Here is a 7,195-nt window from a genome sequence, read left to right as displayed (position 1 = left end):
TATATATACTTGAGGTTAGGAGGGCTGCAAGACACACGATTTGATCTTTCCCTGGCGCAGCCCTACCTCTCTCCTCCTCGTCTCTTGCGGTGTTTGGTGAAGCCCTGCTGGAGTACCACGCTCCTCCACCACCACCACGCCGTTGTGCTGCTGCTGGATGGAGTCTTCCTCAACCTCTCCCTCTCGCCTTGCTGGATCAAGGCATGGGAAACGTCACCGGGCTGTACGTGTGTTGAACGCGGAGGTGCCGTCCGTTCGGCACTAGGATCTCCGGTGATTTGGATCACGACGAGTACGACTCCTTCAAATCGTTCTCTTGAACGCTTCCACATAGCGATCTACAAGGGTATGTAGATGCACTCTCCTTCCCCTCGTTGCTGGTTTCTCCATAGATAGATCTTGGTGACACGTAGGAAAATTTTGAATTTCTGCTACGTTACCCAACACTCCTAGCCCAGCACTACTACTCCGGAACAATTAGACTGGCCGGCATGTGATTCACTTCGTTCCTATGTCTGTCCCTTTGGGGAAATGTCAAACAGTGACATCCGGAGTCCTGCTATCCTGATATAGCCTGGCTTCCCGAAGTCCTGTTAGCCCAGTTGCTACAGCCCGAATTCACACGCTGCTGACCGACATGCTCGATGTTGATTCATGTATGCCCGTCCCCGTAAGTTAGTGCCACTTCGGGTTCACTACTAGTCATGTCGGCCTGGGTTCTCTGTCATATGGATGCTAGCGACACTATCATATACGTGAGCCAAAAGGCGCAAACGGTCCCGGGCCATGGTAAGGCGACACCTGTGGGGATACCTTGCGTGAGGCCGCAAAGTGATATGAGGTGTTAAAGGCTAGATCAGTGTGACTTAGAATCAGGGTCCTGACAATTACACGGGACCTTTTCCTTCATTTAATGGGTATACACATATTTTGCTTGTTTTTGATTATGTTACTAAATGGGTAGAAGCTATTCCAACCAGTAGTGCTGATCATAACACCTCTATTAAAATGCTTAAGGAAGTTATTTTCACAAGGCTTTGAGTCCCTAGATTTTTAATGACAAATGGTGGTTCACAATTTATTCATGGTGCTTTCCGTAAAATGCTTGCCAAGTATGATGTTAACCATAGAACTGCATTACCTTATCAGTCTAGTGGTCTAGTTCAACTTAGCAATAGAGAAATAAAATTAACTTGCAAAAGCTGCCAATAGGTCCAGGAAGAATTGGTCTAAGAAATTAGATGATGCACTTTGGGATTATAGAACAACATATAGAAATCCTATGGGTATGTCTCCTTATAAAATGGTTTATGGAAAAGCTTGTCATTTGCCTCTTGAGTTAGAACATAAAGCATATTTGGCAGTCAAAGAACTCAACTATGACTTCAAACTTGCCGGTGAAAAGAAGTTATTTGATATTAGCTCATTAGATGAATGGAGAACCCAAGCTTATGAAAATGCCAAGTTATTTAAAGGAAAAGTAAAAAGATGGCATGATAAAAGAATTCAAAAGTGTGAGTTTAAAGTTGGAGAATATGTTCTTTTGTACAACTCTTGTTTTAGATTCTTTGTAGGACAACTCCTCTCAAAATTGGAAGGACCCTATGTTATCGAGGAGGTTTATCGGGCTGGAGCTATCAAAATAAATAATGTCGAAGCTACTAACTCGAAGGTTGTTAATGAGCAATGAATAAAACATAATATCTCAGGTACGCCCATTAATGTTGAAAGTAGTATTATCAAAACTTTGACACCGGAAGAACACATAAAAGAGTCCTTCCGGAACACTGCGGAATAGTGATAATAAGGAGGTACGTGATACGGTAAGTAAACGGACCCCGAAAAATCTGCAAAAATATATTTTGTCAGTTTTGGAATATTTAGAAAATTAGGAAAATAAGAAATTTCCAGGAAGCATACCCTGGTGGGCACAAGCCAAGCGCGCCCAGGTGGGTTGTGCCCACCTTGGGTACCTTCCGGACTCCGTTTTTCTACCATTTGCTTGTTTCCCAAGATAAAAAAATTCTTTATATACCCCCCGAGCCTATTGACCACCGTATCATGGAGAAATCCTCTATCCTCTTTTCTTGTTGTGTCTGGTCAGATCTGTTAAGCCAGGAATCATGTTTTCTTCCTCCTCCAACAACGTAGAAGAGAATGCTTGGCTAATGAAGATCGAGCTGAAGAGAGAAGAGCTCGTAGAAGCCGTCAAGGAAAACGAGAGCAAGGAGGCCACTGTTGATCAACCTCGGGTGGTCAAGCAAGCACTGCCAGCCGAGTAGGAAGAAGAAGATATCCTTAAACCCTATTATGCTCATATTACTCCTAGTGAGATTGAAGCCTTTCACATCATTGAAACGGGTCGTGTGCAAAATAAGTATCTCAACCGTGAAATTATTCTGCATCAAGAGAACATCATCTTTCTCCGGAGCGTCATCCGTCCATTGGAGAATCTCTTGATCCTTAAGGACAAGATTTCTTCTTCATCACCACCACCTTATTCTTCATCACCAAAACAAAATTGAGTATCGGGTATGGGCACTCCCCTTGGCTTCGGCCTAGCTCGGGGAAGGTGCCCCGATATCGTATCATCCCCACTATCTTTTGCCACTTGTTTTAGTTCAATCTTTTGCTTTAGATGAATAAAAGTTTAGTTTGATCCTTTGTTTTCGAGAGTTTGCTTTGTGATCTATCCTTGTAATCGTGTGCAAGATATATAATAAAGTTTAATTTGAGTTTTTGCTTTCTTTAGTTCCACGTTGCAATAAAAAGATAGGAAATAAATAAAAAGGAAAGGAAATAAATCAAGAAGATCATATGCTAATCTTATGGTAGGTGATGACACCACATAAGAAAAAGTATAAGTAGAAAATTTTATTAGAGATTGACAAACATAGCATTACTCAATGATGCAAGTCATGAAAGAATTAATAAGGGAAGAGAAGATTCACATATAAATATACTATCATAGAAATCTTTTGCGATTGTGAGCCCCCATCAAAATATTATATGCTAAAATAGATGAAGTTGGACAAGGAAGACAACTTAATAATTTATATTTGTTCATATTCACATACAATTTATATTGTCATAGATCCTTCAACATGTGGTGCTTGCCCCCTATCTTTGCTAGCCAATAATTCGACACTAATAGAGATACTACTTGTGCATCCAAAGAACCTTAAACCCAAATCTTATTTTCAAGTCCACCATACCTACCTAGGGATTGAGCAAGATCCCTCAAGTAAGTTGTCATCGGTGCAATAAGGCAATAAAAAATGCTTCTAAAAGTGTGAGATCATTTAGTGTAAGAGAAAATTGAGCATTGTACGAACTTGTGATGGTGAATAATAAAAGCGACAGACTACATAATAAAGGTTGCCATCACAAGGGGCAATACAATGTGACATTCTTTTGCACTAAGTGGTTGAGCATACAAAAAAATAAGTGCATCGTCACCTCTGCTTCCCTCTGCGAAGGGCCTATCTTTTACTTTTATGTATTTACTTTTATGCAAAGAGTCAAGTTTCTCTCTATTCCTTTTTATTTTTCTCCTTTGGAAAGCATCATGTGGTGAGGAAAGATCTAGGCATATATGTCCAGTTGAATATGGGAAGCATGAGTTATTATTGTTGACATCACCCTTGACGTGAATATGTTGGGAGGCGAAACTATAAGCCTTTATCTTTCTATGTGTCCGGTTGAAACTTTTTGCTCATGTTTATGTGGTGAGTGTTAGCAATCATAGAAGACTTTATGATGGTTGAGTATGTGGACTTGCCTAAAGGCTCCGATATGTGACCCTTCCTGAAAACATGATGCATTGTAGTTGCAAAGTTGAAAACATAGTTTGTTGGTTTCTAATAGAATTTTTGCTTTATACATCGATAGTGTGATGCATTGTCACTTATTCATGAGAAGTCTATGATAAGAGTCTTAATGTTTGATTTTGTTACTGTTATAATAATCAACATGATGCTTCTATGTCCGTATTTTGTTTTTATCGACACCTCACTCTCTAAGCATCTGGACATGCTTTCCGACTTCGGTTTTCGCTTGAGGACAAGTGAGCTCTAAGCTAGGGGGAGTTGATACGTCCATTTCGCATCATGTTTTCCTACTGTTATTTATGATGTTTTTATGCATAATAATGCTATTTGGAGTAATTGTAATGCCTTTTCTCTCATAATATGCAAGGTACACACAAAGAGGGAGAATTCTGGCAGCTGGAAATCTGGACCTGGAAAAGCTACGTCAGGCTACCTATTCTACACAACTCCAAACAAGCTGAAAGTTCACGGAGAATTTTTATGGAAAATATGAAGAATATTGGAGCAAATAAGTACTAGAGGGGGCCCACCAGGTGGGCACAACCCACCTGGGACGCCAGGGAGCCCAGGCGCGCCCTGGTGGGTTGTGCTCACCCAGGCCCACCTCTGGTGCCCATCTTCTGTTATATAAGTCATTTGACCTAAAAAATAATGAGAGGACTTTCGGGACAGAGCAACGCCGTATTGAGGCAGAACTTGGGCAGGAGCACTTTTGCCCTCCGGCGAAGCGATTCCGCCAGGGGAAGATCTCTCCTGGAGGGGAAATCATCATCATCATCATCACCAACAACTCTCCCATCTTGCGAAGGGCAATCTCCATCAACATCTTCAATAGCACCATCTCATCTCAAACCCTAGTTCATCTATTGTGTACAATCTTGTTATCGGAACTATAGATTGGTGCTTGTGGGTCACTAGTAGTGTTGATTACATCTTATAGTTGATTACTATATGGTTTATTTGTTGGAAGATTATATGTTTAGATCCATTAAGCTATTTAATACCCCTCTGATCATGAGCATGTTTTTCACTTGCGAGTAGTTACTTTTGTTCTAGAGGTCACGAGAGAAATCATGTTGCAAGTAATCATGTGAACTTGATATGTATTCGATATTTTGATAGTATGTATGTTGTGATTCCCTTAGTGGTGTCATGTGAACGTCGACCACATGACACTACACCATATTTGGGCCTAAGGGAATGCATTGTGGAGTACCAATTAGATGATGGGTTACGAGAGTGACAAAAACTTAAAGCCCAGTTTATGCACTATTTCGTAAGGGACCGATTGTATCCAATAGTTTCAGGCTATGGTTAGGATTTATCCTTAATACTTTTCTCGTAGTTGCGGATGCGTGCGGGAGGGTTAATCGTATGTAGAAGGTTTCTTCAAGTAAGAACAACACCTAAGCACCGGTCAACCCACATATCAAATTATCAAAGTAGCGAACACGAATCAAATCAACATGACGAAAGTGACTAGATAAAATTCCTGTGTACCCTCAAGAATGCTTTCCTTAATATAAGAGACCGTTTTGGCATGTCCTTTGACTCAAAAGGATTGGTCTACCTTGCTACACTTTAGTTACTAGTATCATTACTTGCTCGTTACAAAATATCTTGCTATCAAACTACTTTATTACTTACAATTTCAGCACTTGCAGACATTACCTTGCTGAAAACCACTTGTCATTTCCTTCTCCTCCTCGTTGGGTTCGACACTCTGATTGAAAAGAGCTACAATTGATCCCCTATACTTGTGCGTCATCACGAGTGTGAGGATTTGTTCTTTTGTGTGCAGGTGCTGCTAACAAGTTATTGCGTGATTCTCCCACTGTATTGATAACCTTGGTTCATAACTGAGGGAAATATGTATCTCTGCTGTATTGCATCATCCCCTGCACTTCGAGGAAATCCCAACGCAGCTCACAAGTAGTAATGACCTTGAGGTTATGAATAGGGCCCGCCTTGGCATATGGTTGTTTAAATTAGTGGCGGAAGATGGTGTATGGCAAACCCTCCTAAGGAGGAAATAAGTGGGTTCCAACGTGGTATCCTAAGTATACTAGAAGCTTGGAGATTACCACTTTTGGCTGGGTCTAATGGCTACGAAGAAATATTTCTTCTACTATTGATCCTTCTCGATTAAGGATGTCTCGGCAATTAGAATTCGTGGAGGACAAGTGGCTAGGAAATGTCACACTCCAGGAACAATACGGCTGTATACAACATTGTGCGCCACAAGGATGATACTATCGCCACGGTAATGGAATCATTTTTGCCAAACGTGACATTCAGATGAGATTTAATTGGACCCGAACTCCAATCGTGGAACACCTCGCTCCAGCTGTTGTTCACGTTGTAATTGTCACATGGGTCTGATGTATTCCGATGGAACCTCGATGGGAATGGACAATTCTTAGTAGAATCCTTTTATACAGCGTTAATCCAGTCTGATGTGCTAGTTAATAATAACAAGAAGATCTGGAAGATGATGATACATCTTACGAAAAAAATATTTGCATGGTATATTCATCGTGGAGTCATTCTTATTAAAGATAATCGTATTAAGTGGAATTAGCATGGACGTCTGCAATGTGTCTTTTATCACCATGATGGGACAATAAAACATTTATTCTTCCAATGCAAATTGGCTCTTTCTATATGGTCAGCCATCCCAATAGCTTCTAGATTTTATCCTCCTTGTAGTGTTGTCAACGTATTTGGCAACTAGTTGCATGAGATTGATCACAACTTTGAAACTCTTCTCGGGGTAGGAGCTCTTGCAATTATTTGGTTGCTTTGGCTATGTAGAGATGATGAGGTCTTTAATGATAAAAGTATGTATCTAATGGAGGTTATCTACAGACGTGCCGGAACTCTTCGTTTATGGTCCTCTCTTTAACATGTGGAGAATCACGACCTATTTAGGGAGGTGTGAACATGATTGGAGGCTAGAGCGAGGGATACTTTTATCCAACGTTGGTGCACAACTAGGAAGGGCTTATAGGAGATCACAAATTAGTGGCGGGCACGACGGGGCACCCACCACAGCTATTTTTCAAAGCAAGTAGTGGCGGGTAGAAAAATCGGCCCATCACAACTATGAGTTGTAGTGGCGAGTGAATCCTCTCTCCCGCCACAAGTGAACCATTCCAAATCTTATCCCGTTATGAAAGACATCAGCGCCGGGAAGCTTATGGCGCTCGCCACTACTCTTTCTATAAGTTGTGGCAGGTAATTCTATAGCCCCGCCACACCTAAAATCACCATAACTTTTGTCGCGGGGGGGGGGAGGAGGAGGTCATTTTAGTAATGGCGGCCTCCTGGTATGGACTGCCATTGCTTCTTGCCATATGTGTGGC

Source organism: Triticum aestivum, chromosome 4A, assembly GCF_018294505.1.
Source record: "Triticum aestivum cultivar Chinese Spring chromosome 4A, IWGSC CS RefSeq v2.1, whole genome shotgun sequence".
Taxonomy (NCBI): Eukaryota; Viridiplantae; Streptophyta; class Magnoliopsida; order Poales; family Poaceae; genus Triticum; species Triticum aestivum.
The sequence above is the reverse complement of the archived record's forward strand: the minus strand, read 5'-3'. Positions refer to the sequence as shown.